The sequence below is a fragment of the Grampus griseus genome (assembly GCF_964374135.1).
Source record: "Grampus griseus genome assembly, chromosome: 2".
Lineage (NCBI taxonomy): Eukaryota > Metazoa > Chordata > Mammalia > Artiodactyla > Delphinidae > Grampus > Grampus griseus.
Window position 1 is genome coordinate 36177743 of NC_139018.1, and position 25680 is coordinate 36203422.

Sequence of the window (25680 nt, forward strand, 5' to 3'; positions counted from 1 at the left end):
GGTGGAACAGGATGGCTACAGGGGACTGGAATGGGATATTTCTCTCCCCACCATGTGGAAGGTTACAGTTGGGTATTTCCCTTCCTCCAGGTCAGTTAGCCCCTGATAACACCTTAATAGATTAGGCCCTGGTAAAATACTTTCTCTTGATAGCAGATCTTGTTAAGAAAAACATGATGCCTTGGCATATTTCAAAATGGTTACTCTTCCCTCCCCCTGCAGGAAGCACCAGGCGCTTCTTCTCAGATATTCACTGTGAGGACCTGGTAGAGCTCCTAGAAGCAAACTCATGAAAGTGTGGGGGGCTCTCTATGACTGGGTGCCCTTGGAGTTTTTACCTCAGGCTTGTCCACATGGAGTCTCCCCTAATTTGTTAATCACACTTTAGATTTTCCTACCCACTAGTGGTGCCCTTGGCGGCTTTTGCTAGGGTAAGTTGTCATTCTCTGTATTTGCCTGTCTGTCTCTCTAATTTGAGAGCAGAGGTTTGCCCTGTGACCTCACTTCTCTGATGGATCTAAAAAGAGTTGTTGATTTTTCAGTTTGTTCAGTTTTTTACTTGTGGTTAGGATGGAGTGATGACTTCTAAGCTCCTTACATGTCAGATCAGAAACAAAACAAAACAAAATCCATTTTCAATTTTTACCTTTTAACTAACTGATAGAGTGATATATAGCACTCTTATGATATTAGGGAGAGAAGAAACAAATGGAAATCTAAATTTGTCTCAATGGCACGTGAATTACCTAAAATATGATTATTCATAGTGTTTACCCTATAAATAATACCAAAATGCAAATTATTAAACAATACACTTCATCATTTCTTTCTGAAACAATGTAAACACATAGATGAATATCGTAGGTTATCGTTTAGATCCCGCATCATTATTATACACTAAAATATTTCCTAAATAAACACTTGATTAAATTTCCACAAGAGCTTTTAAAAAAATCTATCAATAAGTACTGCAATGCACTGGTTATCCCTACTGTTCAATTGCGGAAAAATAAGCCTGTTTCTTATTCCTAAAGTAGCATTATAATGTCTTCTACACAAATTTAAGTTTCAAGATTCTTCCTCTGTGGGAAAAAAAAAATCAGTAGAAAGCTAAGATTTGTAGGTGAAATTTGACATTTGGATGCCAATTCCCAACATTTTCTATTGCCATGAAATTAACCTTTATCAAAATTACTTTACTTAGAAAATCTTAGTCAACTGTGCTATCTGCTGTTCTTATAAGCAAGAAATACAACTAATTTTTTTTTCCAAATCACACTGTAAAACAGCTCATTACTTTTTATATCTCCGACTTAAATTGCATTCAACTTGAGTTTTAACATACTTAATAAGCCTCCAAACACAGCAAGAATATCAGAATGGCCAAATCCAAGGGAACATATTAGCAGTATCTTTGCTTTACATAAATGTAAATTTTATTATTATTTCCACATCTGTGGTGCATTAGATACAATAGACATTTCTGAGCCCTTTGTACAGTGAACAGATGGTGAACCATTACAAAATTAGGAGCAAGCGTTACATCTTAAGGAATTAATAATGTTATTTATATTAATAATTATTAATAATGTTATTATTAATTACAAAATTAGGAGTGAGCATAACATCTTAAGGAATTATTAATAATGTGATTATCCTTCATTCAGAGGATAACTACAGAGTTGCACATATAATTTTCCTAGGAGGATCATGAGGAGTTAGAGTGAGATATACGGAGAATGGTAATAGGGATAGCCACAAAAAGAACTGGGAAAAGAGACCACACAGTAACAAGTGAAAGATTATACAAACACCCCTAGAAAAAAGAAAATCTACCCAAAAAAGGACTGTCAAATGAGGATGAAGATGGATGCTTGTGAAAAATGGAAAAGAGTGCTCTAAAAGTTTCACTTTTAATTTGCTGAATATAAAATATATTCCTGAGACCCCACATTCCTGAAACCCCAAAACGAAGTCAATGTCTAAGTAAAACTGAGACTTAGTACTTGACATAGTTTCTAGCTAAAGTAATAACCAACAAAATGGATCCAATTATGGCAGTTTACAAGAGATAAACGAAAACATCAAAAGCAAAAACAAAAAATATTAAGACTATCTAGTCATGTCAGGTGGTTATATATGTAAAAATAAACTATTCAGCTGAGAATGGCTATGTAAAAGGGACAAGATAGCCTAGCAGACACAGCACAGAACATAGTCCTGCTCCAAAAAACTGTATGATTGTTTTGAAAGTCATCGTATCATCTCTAGAGCTGAAATAATATAGACTCAGTGGAATCTTTTGAGGAATAACGATGTGACATAAATAAATAATACAGTTTCTTCTGGGTGAGAAAACACTACCTAAAGAGAAAAGGGTTTTCTAACCTTTTAAAAGAGAAAATTTTGATTTATTTACAAAGTTACTTAAATATTAAGCGTGAAAAATGGCTTACCTTTCTTCCCCTAGAACATAAGATGACGAAATCACATATTTCCAATGGAAGATATTACTGCTTGAATCTGGGTCACTAAAATTACCAACTGTTTAAAATGAGACAAAAGAAAGCAGTAACATTAATTATCTACAACTATACATTTTCTTTGTTGTTAACATAAAACTTACTTACACGAAACCTCAAGGCCCCTCAGGCCTTGAAGTGATATATGTCCCTAGGTTTGAACTCTCCAGGGAAATCTTTGAAGCAAAGATTGGACAAATAGTTAAAACTATTTAAACAATTCCTGTTCACGAAATGTAAATGGTTTTCTTAACTAAAAAAATTTTTTTAGTATTTACTGTTATCACCTTACTTTAATCCTTTTTCCCTAAAAAGGAAAACATTAAAGTCCAGCTAATATAAAAAGGCCTCACTGTTTTGTTTTGTTTTTTTTAAAAAAAAAGGGGGGGGGGAGAGGAATATTTAAACAGCTTCAAGGACAAAAAGCATGTTCTAGACCAGCTCTTATTTACAGTTCCTCATCTAGAATTCAACTAACATCCAACTGCAGCAATCAGCCAAGCTTGGCAAATTAAAATAACAGTAATTTTGACAGATTATCTTCTATAAATATTCAAATATGGACGTTTGTGTGCATGCAAGGGTCTCTATATGCCAATCAAAATGCTTTGTTTAGGATCCTAAAATTGAGCATTTTTTCACCCCTCGTTTCTGTAGGGGTGCCCTGAATCCTTAACTTTCATTTTAACTCTTTCACCTCAACCGATAAAGAGGCCAATTATTTCAATTCCGTGACCTGAATTGTATTATCTACAGCCTGAATTTAAAAAATTTAAGAGTAACATTCATAAAAAGACAGAAACAAAGAACCTAGGATCTTAAAAACCTAGGTCTGTAAAGACAAAAGGAAAGATCGAGGAATTGGGGTTAGTGGGGATGAGGGAGGTAGGCAGAGGATCTTGAAGGATGGCAACTGAATAACTTTTTAGTCATGTGATCAGGTATGCCTTGGTAAAGTAAAATCCAAATGTAAAGAGCAATTAATAACTTCATAAATTTGGGCTGTATGCAAAGTTCAATTAAGGTAGATTACCATTTATTTGGCTCAAGGAAAGAAGATCCTCTGCTTTGATGACAACCTGAAGGACATCAAAGTGTCAAAAGCGGAAAAATGCATTTAGTATGAAATTCAAACCAAATTTTTAAAATCCATAGATAGCCCTATTTAATCAAGAATAATGGCTTTAGTGAACACAAGCTATCTGATGCCATGAATTTTCTAATTGTCCTCCTATCCTATCTCCCATTAGTTTCCCTTAAACATATACACAATTACTGAAAAGCCTCAGATGTTTCAGGAAAACTACAAGTGATTGGCATGCCTCTGCGTCTGGAGCAGCATCAAAATTATGGAAGAAAAGTCAACCTATTCTGAGGCACTGTCCTTCTAGTGCCACCCGGAAAGAAATGGCTATAAATACCTCTACTCAAATTGCTCAAAATATTTCTAGAAAGTGGCCTTGCAAGAAACTCTTCCTTAATGATCCACTCCTTTCAACCACCCAAAACCAGGTCCAACAATGGATCCAAGCCAGACCAGTGGTTTGTTCTCAAAGCAGGAAAGAGAGAAGAAAGTTTGGTCTAGGAACTAGTAGCTTCAGCCTCCACTGGGCGCTTCTTAGAGATGCAGAATCTCAGGCCCTAACCAGTGACATACTGAATCAGAATCTGCATTTTAACAAGATTCCCAAATAATTCACATACATATTAAACTTTGAGAAGCTCTGCAGGAAGAAGAATATTAGAATGAGAGAGAAGGTATAATCTTCTGTTCAAAGATTAGTTCCACTGTAGGCCACTGTTTGGCCAATAAGCAACCAATTTTTAACCTCTGGTTTATCAGTACTCCTACAATGTCTGTATTTTGAATAAGGGATCTTGAAAAACAGAAATCCCTTTAGAGTCAAAGGAACGAGTAATGGACTCTCAGTTCCCAAGAAAGGCTGTGACAGTTATCTTAGAGCACGTAGTCCTGTCTCATGCCCCCAAATCACATTAGCTAGACAAGTAATTTAAAAATAATAATAATAACTCCTTTCATTCTAAATCCTAGACACTAAGAGCATGCAGGATCCCTGTAGCTAAGAAAGAGACCAAGAGAGGAGGAGAAGGCTATATGTGCTGGTTATTCAGCTACAGTCTCTCAGCAGCAAATCCACCCTTTAATACTCAGCTCAGTAACGCTGAAAATAGAACTCTGGAAACTACTTTTCTCTTTTGCCAGCTAGCTTCCTCATACTGCCAATGAGAACACTAAAAGGAGAAACTTGCTTTTTCCACTCAGCATTGCCCTAGCACAGGCCCTCCACCCCAGCAGCAGCAGTTGGTGACAGCCACAAGTTTTCTCTGGCTCTCTCAGAAGTACCAGCAACAGCCAGAAGTTTTGAGCCCCAGCCCTCTGGATGACTGATGCTTTCTGCAATTTTTGACTCTGTGTTACTCCAGTGTTCCCCTTTTGCCTTTTCAGCCTCTGACACCTGAGAACCCACTCCCTGTATTAAATTTTCTTGGTAGAAATATCTAGCGTAGATTGTTTCCCTGTCCAGATTCTAAATGATATATCATGACTAGATGGAATAAAATTTCAGCAAGATTTGATCAGTTTGGAAAACTACTTTCCCAAAACATGATAGTCCATGAGAAAACATTTACTGCCTCTCCTCAAAAATATGTACAAGAAGGGAAACAGAGGCAAGAAGTACAGTTGAGAAAGAAAAAAGAGGGAATATAACCTAAGAAAGTAATGTACTAAAACAAATATTATGGTAGAAAACACACTTTAGCTCCCAAAAACATAAAGAAAGGGCCAATACAAAGTCTGAAACAAATATAAGTTTTCCACCTTAATAAAAATCACAGAATTTATGAAGTAGAAGGAACTTTATTCTTCTGCCTCTGCCACTGTTCAGTTTTGTTAAAGCAACTTTATATTGAGTTTGAATTACTATACTTTCAGGAAGCTGTTGAGAAATTAGGGAGAGTCCAAAGAAGATTATAAAAATGATGAAAGCAATAGGAGATAGAAGCCATGAAGAAGGGTTCAAGGAGTCAAACATTTTAGTCCAGTATAGTGTGAAGACAACGTCAAGCCAAAATTATTAGCTGCCTCCTAGTTAAAGAGTTCTGACCAGCTATGCTTCATCATCCCTACAGATGCTTAAAGGGATAGAAGAGAACAGTAAATGAAGACATAAAATGGAGCTACTTAGCTTACTGACTCTCCTTCACATCACTACCGTAGTAGCTCTTAATGCTATTCACACATGAGAATGACCTAGAATATTTTTTTACAAAAAAGAAAAAAATGATAATGATGATGATAATGTCCAGAACACTAATGCCAGAGATCTGATTTAACTAGTCTGGGGTAAAGCCTAGGCATGTTTTTTAAAAAACAAAAACAAAAAACACCCAAGTTTTTATAAAGTACTGACAGAAGGATTCAGAACCACTAGTAGGACATTCTATAACTTTAATACTCAAGTTATGATCTAAAGACTAGCTACATCCAGATTACCTGTGGAGCTTGTTAGAATGGCAGCAGCTCAGGCCTATTCCAAAGCTAGTAGGAATCTACATGTTACCAAGATCCCCAGGTAACCTGCATGCACATCGAAGTTTGAAAAACATTGTTCTGTAACAGTTTGAAAAGGGTGTGCGAGAAAGAGTGTGTGTGAGTTTGTGTGTGTGTGCACACAAAACTCCAGCCTAAAAATAACTTTCTAAATTAAGCTTTTCTAAAGTTTTAAAATATTAATTTTGTTAACTTTTAAAGTCTATTAGCATCTACTGAGACTACTATTTTAGTGAGTGAATAATAACTAATACATGTTCAGCCTGTACTACTGCAGGCATTGTTCTTTGCTAAATGATTTAATCCTCAACACGTGTAAAAAGTAGATAATTTTATAATCCCTGTCTTACAGATAAAACCGAGGCAAGAGTTATATAAAATAAATAACCTGCCCCAGTTCACACAACTAGTAAGTGGTAAAGCTGAGAACTGAACCCAGATAGTCTTGTTTAAGAGTTTAGACTCTTAACCACAAAAAATAATACTATGTTTACCAATACCATACCAAAACATTTTGAAATAATTCAGAAGAAAAGTATAATTATTGGAAATAAAAATGCTATAAGAATAAAGGGAAAAAAATCAGTGTGCTTTTCTCTGATTTAAAAGGAAAACTATCAACAGTTATAATAGTAATATAATCACATCAATACTGTTACGGGTTTGTGGCCCACACTTAAAACAGAGAGGAACATGACAGAAAAGGCAGTAACTCAGATTACCTGTAATGCCAACACTGTCAATATTTTGGGGTGAGTGATAAACATACCAATACTGCACACGGGCCTCCTATGAAAGAAAAATGTCTGGAGAAAACCACTTTGCTCTCTGTATTTAGGAAATAACTGAAACCCCATGTTAGGAGACACATTCTCCGTGATGCCTCCTTAATTCACCCTGCACTCTTACCGCCACCGCCCCCTCCTCAGAAAAGAAAAGGACATAAGGCTATGATTATTTTTCACAATGAAACAGGCGTGATATAAAATGTAGTCTGATTTTTCTCCTCTTCTGTACTCCACTGCTCCTAACTTCTAAAAAAGTTCACTCTCTGCTTCTGTCACAACAGAAGCAAAATCTCCAGTCCCAGGAAGACCCAATGATTCTTTCGAAAATGCTGAAGACTACTTTTAAAGAAGAGGTCAGACAACAGGCTCAATAAAAGACCTACTAGAAAGGTTTAATAATTCATGTGAATTCTAAATAGCACAACAGAATATAGCCAAAGTTCCCAGAGATAAATAATATTATTGTATTGGCAAACAGATTGAGTTTAAAATATGCAAAATTATATCCTATGAGTATTTAAAGCAGAGCAACAATGTCTATGATGTTTAAGCTTCATTCAGTCTAAGGACACTCCCCAAAAGTGAAGTGTACAATACCTTTTTCATTAACAATGACAAAGCCCTGGTGACCTCATTTCTGAGAATGAACAAAACTACAGACATTAAAAATGGAGTTGCTTAACCCACAGAGTTATTAAAGTGGATGCTGGAGCCAGAAAGATTTGGGGGGTAAAGATACCAATGCAAAGACTCACTGAAATGGAGTCTTCTAAAGACCTAAGTGTAAAATTATGACTTGAAGCCAATTCATTGGTTCCTTTAGGTAAGGTTTTACATGAAGAATCTAAGAAAGCTGAGGTTCATGTGAAGAACTGTAGGGATGAAACTTGACTTCCCAAACTGTGGATCTGGAGTAAGACTTCCCAGGAAGCCAACATAGACAAAACCCAGAAGAAGAGTGTTCTTAGGAGGGAACACAACCGTCGAAAAGCACAGAAGCTGAGCATTCCTGATATGACTCTTTCATTAACTAATATGACTAATAAAGTGACCCATACCAAAACTCCTTGAAAATTTCCATCAGGTTTTAATTATTCATATTAGTTATGTAAATTATTTATAGTTTTATTTTCCTTTCTAGTTAGCACCAGAAAACCACTGTCTTCACCTCTCTACCTATCTTCATAATAGTATGTTCTCAATCTGCCTTACTTTCCTACCTTATTCAAAAAGACTACATTATTTGAATAATAAGTAAAATATGCTATATTTATGAAAAAATTAAAATATACCTCAAAGAAGTGATATTTACTAAATAAAAGTTGAATGAACAAATATCACTACCCTCCTACCCTCATAACATGGAAAAAATTTAATGGAAAAAATTTACCAGCTCCATCACCAATAAAATAGAAAGCTTATTATATCAAAGAAACACAACTATTTAAAAACCACTAGAATCATTTTTTAATCATCAGGAAGAATAAATTTAAAAAGATGATTCTCAAAATTCATCGTGAATCAGAATTATTTATTAAGCTCGTAAAACTGCAGAATCCAAGCTCCGTGACCAGAGATTCTGATTCATAAAGTCTGAGTTTCTAAAGATGAACCCAAAACTCTACATTTTAACAAGCTTCCTAAGTGATTACCATGCAGATTATCCTTGAACTACACTTTAATATATACTTCACCTTCGAATCCACTGTCAACTCCTCAATAAGTCTTTGAAGTCTGGTCAGAATGCCCACTCCTGAGTCTTATCTTAACAGCCTCAACTTCTACTTAAACTACATGCTTGGAACTAACACAGAGAAAATAATTATAGCAACCAGTTATTGGACATATATTACTATGGGCTATAAAACTTTGCATGATCTATTATATATACATAAGAATTAAATGATATTTTTCATGTAAAGTACATAGTACAGTGTCTGGCTAAAACAAATAAATGCTCAATAGAAGTAGCCGCTAGTTGAAAACTAACGTCCACACAAAAACCTACACATGGTTGTTTATAGTAGCTTTATTCATCATTGCCAAAACTTGGAAGCAACCAAAATGTCCTTCAGTAGGTACTGAATGGATAAGTAACCTATGGTGCATCTAGACAGTGAAATACTTACTATTCAGTGCTAAAAAGGAATGAGCTATCAAGTCATGAAAAGACATGGGGGAACCTTAAAGTGAATGAAGTCAATCTGAGAAGGCTACATAGTGTATGATTCCAACTAATATGCCATTTTGGAAAAGGAAAAACTATGGAGACAGTAAAAGGATGAGGAATTATCCAGGGCTAGAAGTTGGGGAGAAGGGATGAAAAAGCACAGAGGATTTGGGGGCTGCAGTGAATGTACTCTTTATGGTTTTACAATGATAAACACATATCATTATATATTTGTCCAAACCCACAGAATGTACAACATAAAGAGTGAATCCTAAGGTAAACTGTGGACTTTTGATTATGATGTGTCAATGAAGGTTCATCAATTGTAACAAATGTACCACTCTGGTGGGGAATGTGGACAATGGAGGAGGCTATGCATATGTAGGGGCAAAGCATACACAGGAACCCGCTGTACCTCCCTCTCAGTTTTGCTGTGAACCTAAAACTGCTCTAAAAACAACTGTCTTTATTAAAAAAAACAAACAGTAAACTGCTATTATCCCTAACATCAGAGATATTATTTTGTGGGGGTCCTCCTAACAACCCTAAGAGGTGGTTGCTACTATTTCCAAATTGCAGTTAAGGAAACTAAGGTTTAATAACTTGCCTGGGCAAGTAACTTGAACAGAGATAGTTAAGGAGCGGAGACAGCATTCAAGAGAAACCAAGTAACTCCAAAACCCGAACCCTTTACTCTAACCTAACTTCCTGAAGCAGCCAGGCAACAACAGCCACTACAAAACCACTCCAACAGTCATAACCACCCTTTACAAGAATTTTCCTGAGCCATCTCCAGGTCAGTCATGACCTAAGCCCACTCTCACAACGTTCCTGTAAGTCTAAGAATTAAAGAAGGACAGGCATAGGACTCTGATGGATGGCTGAGGACAGGTAATCGTAATAACCAATATTAAGTATGGGTTAATGAATGAACTGCTTTGCACTAAGGAATGTTCTAATAAATATAATACTTAGTGAGTGTTTAATGTTTTCACAGTACTTTAGAATTATAAGTTACTAATAACTCCATGACAAGGGTCAATATGACTGTTAACCTTCCAGCAGAAAATATGAACAGACAGGTTAATAAAATCTAGTCTAAAGTTAAACAGCTAACACTAAATAACTTTAGATTTCATTAACCTGTCAAACTCAGTCTTGGGACTCTCCACAGACAAGGACTATGATCCTTAGTTAAGAGTCTAAGAAGCCACAGAAGGGGTCAATTCAAAATTACTAAGACTTCTATATTTCATCCACACAAAATATGAACGTAATAAATATGAAATTCAAAGTTCTCTAACATGATGTTTCCTACGCAAATTTCATAAAATTTTATGTTCCTAATGATTAAGTTTTGTATATGAATCATTTATTTTTTAAAACACTGTAACTTTTCTCAAAATATCTGTTTTTCCCCTCATCTCAAATTGCTCCCAGGTGGCTACTGTTTTCTTTCTTCCAAGTATATTTCTAGCTTGCTTCTTCCCACAACCCATCCCCCAAATGGTAAGCATTGGTTTCCACAAACCTCCCTTACCCCCACCTGAACCACAACTACATTCACAACAAATAAAACACAATTAGTCATGGCAAAAAAGATTTATATACTGATAACATCATCATAGCACTAAAACTACAAACTCAGAAAATGAAAATTACTGGTAAAAGTACATTCTATTCTGTTAAACTGTACAGAGCAGAACTTGTATTTTAACCCAGTATCTCTTAACAAGTTAACACAAGCCTTACAGCTGTTACTTAGTTTTATAAATCTTACAGTTTTACAGATAACTAAGAAAATTTTTAATGAAATGCATTAAAATTAGGCTCTTAGCCAAATAAAATATGATACATAATACAGGACAATATACGTATTTAACTCAGCCAGAAAAAACACATACCTCTTATTTGTTCACTGTCTTCTTAAAGGAAATAAAATCTTCACTACCTGTCCCATACAGACAGTCTGATTCACTGGAGTGCTACTGCCCAAGGAACCCCAGTACTACAGGAGGAAGCCAAAGAGTGAACACTTCCTTCTACTGGAGATCTGTTCATTAAACACGTAAAAGTATGTATCTCCATTATCTAAATTTTTACAAAGAACACATATTACACTTTCATAGTTAGAAAAGATTTAGTCATTTTTTTATGTGATAAGTTTATTTTGTTCAGGTTTTTCTTTTCTTTTTCTCTTCTTTTTTTTTTTTTAAGGAAAAAGCAGATTTTAGAAATCCCTGCCTGAGGAATGATGTAACCTTAAACATATTAAATCCCATAAAAGCAAATCAGTGAAATCAGTGAGGTTCTGAAGGGTTCCAGACAGAGGCACAGAGTCCCTGAACCAACAGACACCACATTTCATGAGTAAGAACTGTGTGCTTCTCTTCCAGAGCTGTCTACAGAAAAAGCACTATGCTCTTTATATAAAACCAGGGCCCAGAACTTATATAAAGACCACAGAAATTATTTGGAATGCCCTAGAAGTCCCTCTAACTATAACGCACAGTACCTCAAACAACAGGAAGCCTAAATGACAGGAAGCCTAAACATTTGGTAAATCCTCCCCTACCTCTTCTTACTAAGTATAAACAATGTTCCCCCTCCTGAGCAGATTCTCTGGACACAACTGAATAGTGATGCCTTTCCACCTCAGATTGCCCTCCACTCCTCCACAGGGGGTGAATAAGCCATCTAATTGTAATTCAGTCAGAAATTTTTTAAGAACATATCTTTTAATGGTATAAAAATGCACTGTCCATTAAGGTAGTCAGTAGCCACTAAGCATGTGAAATATGGCTAGTTTAAACTGAGAAATGTTGTAAGTGTAAAATACACACTGATTTCAAAGACTTAGTAGGAATAAAAGAATGTAAAATATTTCATTAATTTTTTATTAATTAGTTTAAATAATATTTTGATATATTAGGTTAAATAAAATATATTATTAAAACTAATTTAACTGTTTCTTTTTACCTTATTTAATGTGGCTACCAGAAAATTTTAAATTACATGCATGGTTCACATTATATTTTTATTGTACAGTGCTGATCTATATAAACTAATGATCATAAGCACTTACTAAACTTCCTATATCAAGTTTTCATGCTTATATAGCATCATAAAATCTAGTCCTTACAAGAGCCTCACCAAAATTCCCTTTCCCTCTGATTTGCATAGTAGATTATATTCAGGTTCCTTCCTTTCTGATACCATCATGCAATCTTAAAATGTTGAATAAATTCTATATTTCACCTCCTCCACCACCACCACCTAAACCAAGTTATTACCAGCCTTAAAATGTTCATCTTTTATCTCTAATGGCTATCACATTTAGAGAAGGAAAGGCAGAGAATTTTTCCCAGAGGGGCCTCCAAGTTATCTTTAAAAAGCAATATGTGGTAGCATTAAAGGTTTGGTCTCTAGAACCAAAACGCATGAACCCTGCCTTCTACTGTGCAAAGCTCAGCTCCCTCATCTGTAACAAGGGTAAATACTATTAAGTTAGCACAATGTTAAATTAGTATTTCATTTAACTAATTTCAATATTAAAATATCAATACCATAGGTTGTTGTAAGATAAAATAAGAAAAGCATTTAGGACAGCATCTGGGACTTTAGTGCTAATAAGTGTTAGCTATTATTGTTATCATTATTTCCTTTTTTGTCCTGCTTCCTGAACCTATCATTCTCTTTCTACTCCTGGCTGTTCCATCAATAGGTTCTCTCTTCAGTCAAGCCTGCAACATATCCAACAAAATGTAAAGTATACACAACAGCAGATGGACAGGGAGGTCATTTGGGGCCGACAAAAACAAAGAACACCAAACACAAGAGCCCATAAGAAAAGTGTACTGCATCACATAACAGAAAGATTCTTCGGTATGAGGAAAGCTAATTCTGGGACCCTGTAAAAGGTATCTTCAAGGGGGTTGGAATAGATGTTCCTAAAGCCCCCTTTTAATCAAATTCTATGCCCCTGTCAAAGTATCCAACCCAGATGTTAAAATCCGGAACCTATTCTATTGATAATATTCAACAAGACTAAAAACTGTACATTCTTTGTGACACTTTGACTCAGCTACTGACTCATATCGTACACCTAAAGATTAACAAGCTCCTATCTGCATCTATTGTAGAGCCTAAGTTTAGACCTCTATCACATGGCAACCCATGTTAAAAATCTGTCCACTCTTACCTAAAAACTCAAAAAGCAGTGTGTATATATATATATATATATATATGTACACACATATATGAAAAGGTCAGAATGCTCACTTTGTCACTCATGAACCTAGAGCAGATTCAGGTGAGATTAAGGTTTATTCAACCTTAATAAACCTTAATATTATTTACCTTTGTGAAGTCTTCGGTTTTTAAAACAATTTCACGTGATTTCATTTGATTATTCCAGTAATCCTATAGTCACATCAAAGATACAGTCTCATTTTTTATGCAGTACCTGAATTTCAAAAGTCTGATTAACTAATTAAAAATTATTCACTTTAGTATGTCTTAATAAGCAAGCTTTTAGTGCAAGACCATGCTGGTCATAAGTGACAAAAGCCAGAACTGCACTGCACTATATCACACCATGCTAGAGCCTTTCTCAGAGAGAACCCGTAAGGGAAGGAAGAAAATGAAAGAAGACAGTGACAACAAATTTTGATAATGAGATAAATGTATGGCCAATCCTTAAATAAAACTGAATTGCTTTTCACATTTCATTTTTCCTATCTTATTAAAGTCTCAAAGTTTTATTTTCCTTCCTAAGAGTTTCTGTTAAGTTTCTTCCTTTATCCTCACAGTATTAGTTGTACTTTCATCAACAAAGTATACTCCATCTCAAATTTTACCTGCTATCTGCCCTCATACATATAAGCCAAACTATGTTTTAAAAGTTATGCGATTTAAAAGTTTCCTCATTCTGCTTTAATGAATGTTTTACTATCCACTTGAATTCACCAGTATTCTCTGAAATGGCTTTTGTTCAAAGCTACCCACTCTAAAAATAACCTACTATATAAGTTCACATTCTGCTGATATATCCACTAGACTTACGTGAGAAAAGAATTGGCAGCTTCTCTATGAAGTACCTACAATGAACAATCAACATTAGCTGACACTAAGATAATAAAAGCAAGTTAACTTGCTACCTATTGTCACTACTGAGTTCATATTTAGAATGTCCTATAAACCTCCCTTTTAATCAATGACTTAATGTAATTCACTTGACTTCTCTGAATCTGTTTCCTTACGTGCAATAAAAAGAAAGTTGCTCTAGATATTTGGAATTTCTTCTAAGTTCTAAAGAGTTCCTGAGCCTGGGGATTTAAATCCAAGTTTATTTACCCTCTAAAAGTTGATTTATTATTTTAATGCACATATTTGCACCTTTTCTATCCACTGTACTTGAAGGTAAGAACTATATATCTTTGTATCCTTACCCCTTTGAACGTGGTGCTATGCACATACAGGCATGTTTCAGCTGCCTTTCTACCTTAAGAGTTGAATTGTTAGCTTTGGCAGAAGACTCTTTCAATTCCCTATGTGTGATTCAATGGCAAATCACTACAATTTCTGAGAAGATAACACTGTAAAATTAGGTTAAAATCCAAGTTACGTTATTATAGCCCAGGATGGATATTCAGCATGACTAGCATCCACAAAAGAGATGGTAATTAACTGGGACAGGGAGACTGGCCCTAAACCTTGCTCTTAGTCACAGTTCTTCATAACCCTTATATCCGTTTCCCAACTGATGAATTGAAAACCAGACCTTAGAATGACATCCACATCCTTAGATCATAAAACTATAGGAAGGAAGAGTGAGGGAAACATTAACATCGATGTGTATTTTACTTCTGATTCAATCTAATAGAACTTGCTCCAAAAATTAAGAAATTTACCAAATTTGTTCTTAGACAAGGTGAAAGGCAATTTCCTATTACAGTAAAATTTGAAGAAATATTTTTTTTAAAACATAGACATAAGGTTTTTTTTAGGTATTTCCAGTCAACCTGTAATAATGTCAACGTTATCTTAAATTTAGACTGAAAGCCTATTATCCCTCTAAGTATTTTTAGTAGATGCCTAGGCCTTGATAAAAATCACTAAACTGTGTTTGGAATACTCATACATCTATAAAATTCAATGCAGAAACAAGCAGACAACAATCGTTTGTGCACAGAGCAGTAGGAAAACAAAAGTTTCTGGGAACCTTAATAAAGAGTCACATATAATCATTACATCCGCATGCAGTTAAACACGTGACACTCCACTTTCGGGAATCCTGAGTTTACCAAAACTTTTACCACTAAATTTGGGTTACTTGGGGTGAGGGAAAGAGATGCGAAAGGCGAGTGAGGAGCCTTTAAAAACCCCTATTTTGACTAATCTGCAGCTGTAATTACAGCTGTTCTGAAGCTTTTCTTGGAACTGCCCAATTACATTTTTTTAAAATAATAATAACCAAAAGTAGTTTAATGAACTGAAGAATTTGATAGGAGGACTTCTTCACAGTTAAAGGCTATTTCTATTGTTTTTGCTTTGCAACTAATAGATAAGGATTGTCACCTAAATGCAAGAAGCTTTCTCAGCTTCCTTGAATGTTGGAGTTTTAACATAAAAAAATACATTAGAAAATGCACTGCACTTCCTTCCTTTAGCACTTCTGCAGAAACTCACATTTTATATTTCTCCTCCCTCGCCATGCCATCTATTTGGCATACCTATGAAACAAGTCTATGACCCAAAGCAGAAATATGTATGATATCAATAAACAACACATTGAATCTGTAACAGAGAAGAGCCCATTTTGACTCCATGTTGGATCTATTTCTTTGACTTTAGCCTTTGCTTTTCATTGCTTTTGTTATTATAATCATACGTAATGGCCTGCCTCAGGGAACCCTGCCCACCTGTGGATGGCTGCAAGAAAGAAGAAATTAACACATCCCCTCCCCGAGGCTGGCCATTCCAGAAGATGTTTTGCAAGAGTGATGGCCCTTTTTACTTTACCTCCTCCTGCCTCTCCCTCTCTATTCTGCCTTTTTTACTTTACTTCCCTCTCCATTCTGCCTTTTTTACTTTACTTCCCTCTGTGATTCTATAAAAGAAACTGGCATCCAGACCCCTATAAGATGGTTTTTCTAGGGACCCTAGTCCACCATCTTCTCAGTCTGCCAGCTTTCCGAATAAAGTTGTATTCCTTGCCTCAACACCTTGTCTCCCAATTTACTGGCCTGTCGTGCAGTCAGCAGAGCAGCTTGGACTCAGTAACAAATCCTTTTGATATCATTCCAAATATATTCTCTAATAGTGTATTTACATTTTTAAAAAAAGGTTACATCATACACCAGCACAAATGGAGTTATACACATTGTAGACTCATTTTTGTGTTATATTTTAGATATGATCAGCATCTCAGTTCTCTCGATAATTATTCATTCAAAGGGACAAATATTTAAAAATCACAAATGTCATTCCGGTCCAAGATGGCGACATAAGAGGCTCCCAAACTCACTGCCTCCCACAGACACAATGAATCTACAGCCAAACACACAACAAGTTTCTCTGAAGGAAATTCAAGAACTAGTGGGGTGACTACTACACATACAGTGAAATGAGAAAAAACCTACACCGAATAGGTGGAAAGACTGAGACATTTGTTTTGTAAAACCCACTCTCAGCACAGCAACATACAGTTGGGAGGGAATTCACAACTACCAGCTGCTCCCTAAAGAATGAAGAGTTTAGACCCAACATCTAGCACCCCAACTTTTAAGACTTCCATCTGAGGGATGGGCCCCCAAAACACCTAGCTCTGAAAGCCAATGGAGCTTGCATCCAGAAGACCCAGAAGCTAGAGCAAACAAAGAAACAGTTCTTGGCGGGCTCTCTAGGGCTGTGGCTATCCCCCCAGGGCTCAGTGCAGAGGCAGCAGACAGAAACAGCCTGAAGGTCAGGTTTTTAATAAGGGCCAACTGCAATCCTCTCCAGAGATCAGGGAGGGCATCAATGTTCTCCCTCTGCCCCACTCCAGGTCGCCAGTGCACACATCTGGTGCCTGGATTTTGCAGCAGCTGCCCAAAGGACACACCCCTTCATAGGCTGGCTCTGGTACCCATCAGGGCTGTGTTCACGGGTTCAACAGGATTGTACCAAACAAAGGAATAGTTCATAACTGGCTATCTCCCTTCCCCAGGGCCTGACACAGAGGAAGGGGACAAAACACCCATCTCCCAATCATTTCCTGAAAGAGATCTAATTACCTACTTTAAAAGCTGTTGTCTGAAGGTCAGGCTTCTAGTTTAGCATGCATCTAAGAGACATCAATCCTCCCTGAAGACCATAAGCAAGCAGACTATCTTGCATTCTCCCTGTAGATCACTCCAAATCATGCATATCTCCATGAAAGGAGCTGTACACATCTGGCACCCTCACTATTGTGGCTGCTACCCAGGAGGTTGCACCCCTTGATTGCCTGGCTCTGGTACCTAGTCAGGCTTATGTCCACAGGTCCCACAGACATTAGTAAACAAATAAATGGTTCTTAAGTGGCTAATCCCCAGGGCTGAACATAGAGGGAAAAGACAGAAGAACCCAGTCTTTACCTGAAAGACATCTACTTGCATACTTTAAAAGCTGCCACTTTAGGGTCTAGCTTCCAATTAGCCTGCAAAGAGGTGCTAACTGGTCTTCCCTTCTGGGACACTTGACAGGTCTTGTCATACGTCCAACTACAGGAAGCCATGAAGAAGGTGCCTTGGACAATCACAAAGGTTTGAGAGACAACCAAGAGCTACAGCTAAACTGAATGAAAAGACTCATCAACTATAATACATGAGGCCATTCCATCAAGTCTAGGAGAGGTGGCTATTTATCTAATGCACAGAAACCAACAAAGAAAGTCAAGGAAAATAAAGAAAAAGACGAATATGTCCCAAACAAAAGAACAAGACAAAACTCCACAAACAAAGCTTATAAAAATGGAGATAAGTGATTAACCTGATAGAGTTAAAAATAATGGTCATAAAGATGCTCACCATAGATGAGAATAACACATGAACAAAGTGAGAATTACAACAGAGATAAAAAATATAAGAGAGGGGCTTCCCTGGTGGCGCAGTGGCCGAGAGTCCGCCTGCTGATGCAGGGACACGGGTTCGTGCCCGGGTCCGGGAAGATCCCACATGCCGCAGAGCGGCTGGGCCCGTGAGCCATGGCTGCTGAGCCTGCGCATCCGGAGCCTGTGCTCCGCAACAGGAGAGGCCACAACAGTGAGAGACCCGCATACTGCAAAAAAATAAATAAATAAATAAAAATAAAAATAAATATATATATATATATATATATGAGAGTACCAAACAGAAATCACACAGCTGAACAACACAATAAGTGAATGGAAAAACTCAATAGAGGGGTTCAACAGCAGATTAAATCAAGCTAAAGAGAAGATCAGCAAACTTGAAAACAGGGCAGTGAACTTCATCCAATCAGAGAAGCAAAGAGAAAAGAAAACAATGAAAAAGAATGAGTATAGTTTAAGGGAATTATGGGATATTGTCAAGCTGACCAATACACACATTATAGGAGTCCCAGGACAAGAAAAAGAGGCAGAAGGCTTCTTTGAATAAAAAATGGCTGAAAACTTCCCTAACCTAGGGAAAGAAACAGACACTCAGATACAGGAAGTCTACAGTGTTTTAAATAAGATAAATCTAAGCTGAGATACATTATAATTAAATTATCAAAAGGTAAAGACAAGGACAGAATCTTAAGAGCAGCAAGAGAAAAACCACATGCTAAGTAAAAGAAAACCTCAAAAGGATGTTCAGCAGATTTTTTCAGCAAAATCTGAAAATTTTTTAAAGGACAGAAGGAAGTGGAATAATATATTCGAAGTGCTGAAAGAAAAAAACTACCAACCAAGAATACTCTCCCCAGCAAAGCTGTCCTTCAAAGTTGAACAAGAGATAAAGGGTTTTCCAGGTAAGTAAAAGCTTAATGAGTTTGGGGAGAGTTCCCAAGAGGGTGCAGTAGAAAGACCCTGAGTTTACCTCCTCTCATGGGCACACCAAAATTATAACTATTTACAGAACACTGAAAAAGACCAGAACTACCAGAAAAGATCTTCTACAAGTAAAGACATAAAGAAGGAACCACAACAAGATAAGTAGGAGTGGGTGATGTCATGGTACAGTCAAGACCCATACCCACAGGTGGATGGCCCAGAAACAGGAGAAAAATTACAATTGCAGAGGTTCTCCCCAAGAAGCAAGGGGTCTAAGCCCCACTTCAGGATCCCCAGCCCAGGGGTCCTGTGCCGGGAATATGAGCCTCCAGAACGTTTGGTTTTGAAGGCCAGCAGGGCTTACTTTCAGGAGACCCAGATGGCTGTGGGAAAAAGAGAGTCTTAAAGGGCACATACAAAACCCCACATGCTCAGGGATCCAGGGCAGCCAGGGAAGAAGCAGTAATTTGAAAGGAGTCTGCATCAGACCTACCTGTTGTCTTGGAGAGTCTCCCAAAAAGGAAGGAGGCAACTGGAGCAGACACTGGGGACACAGACACTGGAGACAGACATTTTGGGGAGCTCCTTCTACCACGTGGACACTGGTGCTGGCAAGCATCATTTTGGAATCCTTCCTCTAGCTTATCAGCCTCAGGACCCAGCCCTGCCCCTGCTGACAAACCTGTAGGCACCAGTATTGGGACACCTCAGGCCAAGCAACTAATTGGAAGTAAACACATTCTCATCCACCAGCAGGCAGGTTGCCTTAAGATCCCTGAGCCCTGGATAAGACCCTGCCCACCAGAGGGCCTAGGACCTGACCACACATGCCAGTGCACAGGCATAGACCTGGGACACCCCCCATCCCCCCCATCCCCCTCCCAGGACCTTTAGCCATAAACCCCAGGACTCAGCTCTGCCTACCAGTGGGTAGGCACCAGCCCCACAGTGCACTGTGCTCTAGCCTCGGGACTAGCCTCATCAACTAGCAGAGGGACACTAGCCCCAAAACAACCACAGAACCATAGCCTGCTGTGCCGGGACTCTGCCCACCTACCAGCGGGCCAGAACCAGCCCTGGGACCAGAATGAGGGGGGCCAACCAGACTGGGGGCAACCAAGCCTACCAGACTACTTACTAGTCAGACCATCACAACAGAAGGACCCATGCAACCCACATAGGGACACCCCTAGAGCATATAGGTCTGGTGACAAGAGGTATCACCTCATACCTGTTAGAATGGCTATTATCAAAAACACAAGTGATACCAAGTGTTGGTGAGGATGTGGAGAAAAGGGAACTCTTGTTCACTGCTGGCAGCATTGTAATTGCAGCTACTATCAAAAGCAGTATGGACGTTCCACAAAATATTAAAAATAGAACTACCATATGATCCAGCAGCCCCACTTCTAAGCATATATCCAGAAGAAATGAAAACAGAGCCTCCAAGAGATAATCTAAACCCTTGTGTTCATTGCAGCACTATTCACAATAGCCAAGATATAGAAACAACCTAAATGTCCATCTTCATATGAATGAATAATGAAGATGTGGTGTATATATACACAGTGCAATATTATTCAGTCATGAGAAAGAAAGAAATTCTGCCATTTGCAACAACATGGATGGGCCTTATACTAAGTGAAATAAGCCAGAGAAAGGCAAATACCACATAGTATAACTTCTATGTGGAATCTAAAAAAAAAAAAAGTCAAACTCATAAAAACAAAGAGTAGAAAAGTGCTTGTGAGGGACTGGGAAATGGGGGAAAGGGGGGTAGAGAGAGGTTGGTACAAGGGTACGAACTTTCAACTATAAGATAAAGTCTGAGGATCTAATGTAAAACATGGTTACTATCATTGATAACACTGTATTGTATAACTGTAATTTGCTAAGAGAGAAAAATGTTCTCACACACACACACACACAAAGATAAATAGATAAATAGGTGAGGTGATAGATGTGTGAATTAACTAGATGGTGGGAATCCTTTCATAATGTATACATAGATCAACTCACCATGATGCATGTACACTTTAAATATTTTACTATTTTATTTGCCAATTATACCTAAATAAAGCTGGGGGGAAAGTAATAAAAAAAATCACAAATTTATGGAACTTTCTAAATAACTGATTTGTTAATTTTAAAAATGTCCTAAACATCTGAGATTTTACATAGCATGTTTTTATTTCTGTCTCTGGGTAACAGGAATTTCTAGAAAAACATCAAGAGTAAATGAAGATACTTTCTTGAGAAGAAATAAAAAAGGATGTCTTTCAGAGTTCCCAACATTTAAAGATAGGGAGACTAAAAAAGATACTTCCCAGAAAATTAAAGAAAGCTAAAGTAGTGAACATTTGCTTTATATTGATATTATCAAATGTTACAAGTGGAGGAGAATGTCGTTTAGGGAGCAAAGTAATATATTACGAAGGAAAGGTTTTTGCCAGTGACTTACTATTTAGATGTAGATAAATCTGTTCTCTAACTTCCTCTGAATATCAAAAAGAGAAAGCCACATTACTGAAATTTTTGTGATCTTATGCAGAACAAAAAAAAAAAAACTTTCTCATAAGTTATGGAAGAGTACTTAAGTACACATGGTAATACTAAAATACTGATTACATCTGACACATTTACCCTGAGAGCTTCACAGTATATCAAATATATTTTCCATAGTTATGGTAAGCATATCCATGTAGAAATAGCAGATATACTAATCCTCATATTTTTTTTCATTCAAGCTGGTTTGAAAAGTACAAGATTTGTGGTGAGCTTGATCAGGAAAGAATAGGAAACTCACTTCTCTTTCTATATTCTGAAAAGGTAGGAAGAAATGTCCCAATAATCCTAAATATGATGGCTAAACAATGATATTTTCCTAAAGTCTAAAGAGGCCAATGTCTTCCATGGATGCTTGTACTTAAACTGAAAGGTAAGCAAGCATTACAGGAAGAACACAGGGAGCCACAAAGCAAGAGGCAAACTCACAGATAATAAGAGGATTTGCATATTCAAAGAGGACAAGGATAATTTAATTTAATTTCAAAGCATAGATTATATTTATAGGAGATTGTATACACTTGTAGTCAGAAAGTACCTCATAAAGGCAAAGAAATCACATGAAGCAGACAAGTCACCAAACTCAGAAATGAACAGTGTTAAGTACCAGCTCCTAGAAACCAGTCATGCATTGAGATAAAAGAGAATAGCTAATCCATTCAGTCACAAACGGAGCTCCCTGAAACACACCTACCAAAGTTTGCAAACTAGCTATTAAAAATGATCTCATTTGACTTCTGTTAGAATCATTACAGAAGGATAAGGCAAAAGCTTTTGACAAAATTCAACACCCATTTATGATAAAAACTCTCCAGAAAGTGGGCATAGAGGGAACCTGCCCAACATAATACAGGCCATATATGACAAACCCACAGTCAACATCATTCTCAATGGTGAAAAACTGAAAGCATTTCCTCTAAAATCAGGAAAAAGAATAGGATGTCCACTCGCACCACTATTATTCAACATAGTTTTGGAAGTCCTAGCCACGGCAATCAGAGAAGAAAAAGAAATAAAAGGAATACAAATTGGAAAAGAAGAAGTAAAACTGTCACTGTTTGCAGATGACATGATACTATACATAAAGAATCCTAAAAATGCCACCAGAAAAATACTAGAGCTAATCAATGCTCTGGTAAAGTTGCAGGATACAAAATTAATGCACAGAAACCTTTCACATTCCTATACACTAATGATGAAAAATCTGAAAGAGAAATTATGGAAACAATCTCATTTACCATTGCAACAAAAAGAATAAAATATCTAGGAATAAACCTACCTAGGGAGATAAAAGACCTATGCAGAAAACTATAAAACACTGATGAAACAAATTAAAGATGATACCAACAGATGGAGAGATATACCATGTTCTTGGATTGGAAGAATCAATATTGTGAAAATGACTATACTACCTAAAGCAATCTACAGATTCAAGGCAATCCCTATCAAATTACCACTGGCATTTTTCACAGAACTAGAACAAATCATCTTAAAATTTGTATGGAGACACAAAAGACCCCGAATAGCCAAAGTAGTCTTGAGGGAAAAAAATGGAGCTGGAGGAATCAGACTCCCTGACTTCAGACTATCCTACAAAGCTACAGTAATCAAGACAATATGGTACTGGCACAAAAAAACAGAAAAATAGATAAATGGAACAAGATAGAAGGCCCAGAGTTAAACCCACACACCTATGCTCAACGTATCTATGACAAAGGAGGCAAAGATATACAATAGAGAAAAGATAGTCACTTCAATAAGTGGTGCTGGGAAAACTGGACAGCTACATGTAAAAGAACGCAATTAGAACACTCTCTAACACCATACACAAAAATAAACTCAAAATGGATTAGAGACCTAAATTTAAGACCAGGCACTATAAAACTCTTAGAGGAAAACATAGGAAGAAAACTCTTTGACATAAATCACAGCAAGATCTTTTTTGATCCACCTCCTAGAGTAATGGAAATAAAAACGAAATAAACAAATGGGACCTAATGAAACCTAAAAGCTTTTGCACAGCAAAGGAAACCATAGACAAGATGAAAAGACAACTCTCAGAATGGGAGAAAATACTTGCCAATGAATCAACAGACAAAGGATTAATCTTCAAAATGTATAAATAGCTCATGCAGCTCAATATTACAGAAACAAACAACCCAATCCCAAAATGGGCAGAAGAGCTAAATACACATTTCTCCAAAGAAGATGTACAGATGGCCAAGAAGCACATGAAAAGCTGCTCAACATCACTAATTATTAGAGAAGTGCAAATCAAAACTACAGTGAGGTATTACCTCACACCAGTTAGAATGGGCATCATCAGAAAATCTACAAACAACAAATACTGGAGAGAGTGCAGAGAAAAGGGAACCCTCTTGCACTGTTGGTGGGAATGTAAATTGACACAGCCACTATGGAGAACAGTATGGAGGTTCCTTAAAAAACTAAAAATAGAATTACCATAGGATCCAGCAATCCCACTACTGGGCATATACCCAGAGAAAACCATAATTCAAAAAGACACATGCGGGCTTCCCTGTGGCGCAGTGGTTGAGAGTCTGCCTGCCGATGCCAGGGGACACGGGTTCATGCCCCGGTCCGGGAAGATCCCACATGCCGCGGAGCGGCTGGGCCCATGAGCCATGGCCGCTGAGCCTGAGCGTCTGGAGCCTGTGCTCCACAGCGGGAGAGGCCACAACAGTGAGAGGACCGCATATCGCAAAAAAAAAAAAAAAAAAAAAAAGATACATGCACCCCAATGTTCATTGCAGCACTATTTACTATAGTTAGGTCATGGAAGCAACCTAAATGCCCATCGACAGACAAATGCATAAAGAAGTTGTGGTACATACATAGAATGGAATATTACTCAGCCATAAAAAGGAATGAAACTGAGTCATTTGTTGAGACGTGGATGGATCTAGAGACTGTCATACAGAATGAAGTAAGTCAGAAAGAGAAAAACAAATGTCGTATGTTAACGCATATATGTGGAACCTAGAAAAATGGTACAGATGAACCTGTTTGCAGGGCAGAATTTGAGACCCAGATGTAGAGAACAAACATATGGACACAAAGGGGGTAAAAACACGGTGGGGTGGGGATGGTGGTGTGCTGAATTGGGCGATTGGGATTGACATGTATACATTGATGTGTATAAAATTGATGACTAATAAGAACCTGCAGTATAAACAAACAAACAAACAAAACAACTAATACTAAACATTCTTTGGGTTATTTGTATGGAAATAAGTTAATATAAATGTTTCAGACATTACATGAAATTTCTAAAAATCTTATATGTTCTGGTATAATGTTATAAGTCATAATTCTAGTTATTACTTTAAAATGTATATCTCAGAAATAAATTTCCTTGTCAACTGCATTATTATGACCTTTCATCAAATCTTTAACCGTGGTCATTTTTAAGTCTTTTGTCATTTACAGATAGTTCTGGGTGTACTGTGATGCTTCTGCAAATATGTTACTATAAAAGGGTTTCATCTTCAAGGAATTCACGGAAAAGACTCTGACAAGTACAGGTTTCTGGTAACTGACTATACTGCTGAACTGAATGACTAAGCATTTTCAGAACTCTAATGGAAAACTGGGGAATTCATAAAAGTGCTAACAAAAGATCAAGATTAAAAAAAAATAATTACATGGGACTGAGTGAACTGATGAGGATGATTATAATTTTTGTGACTTTCTGTTTGAATAAAAAAAAAAGAAATGATATTTGAAAATAAAATACTTTTTAAAACCCAAGTATTACACATGCAAAATAATTGCTTTTACAAAGGAGGTGTTTTTTGGGGAAAAAATTGTCAATACAAAATTGTGCACGACGACAGACACTTGCATTAGCTAGGGTTGGAACATAAATAGATGGTAATTCTCATCTCAACAGACACACACAAAAAAGCATTTGACAAAATTCAACATCCATTCCTGATTTGAAATCTCTGCGAACTAGGAATAGAAAGGAAATTAATCAATCTAATAAAGGGTCTAGGAAAAATCTGTAAGTAACATCATAC

General features: G+C 36.9%; 1 protein-coding gene across 3 annotated transcripts in view; it reads right to left on the minus strand.

Moving 5' to 3' along the window:
- Nucleotides 1–25680, minus strand: part of FUT8 (fucosyltransferase 8) — a 324774-nt gene that overhangs the window by 200181 nt on the left and 98913 nt on the right. The window contains exon 3 of one of the 3 annotated variants that reach the window (XM_082649604.1): nt 2457–2544. The exons of the other annotated variants lie outside the window; for them this stretch is intronic. The gene's annotated coding sequence lies outside the window, so the exon portion shown is untranslated. The remainder of the gene's footprint in view (nt 1–2456; nt 2545–25680) is intronic. 3 annotated transcript variants of the gene reach the window in all.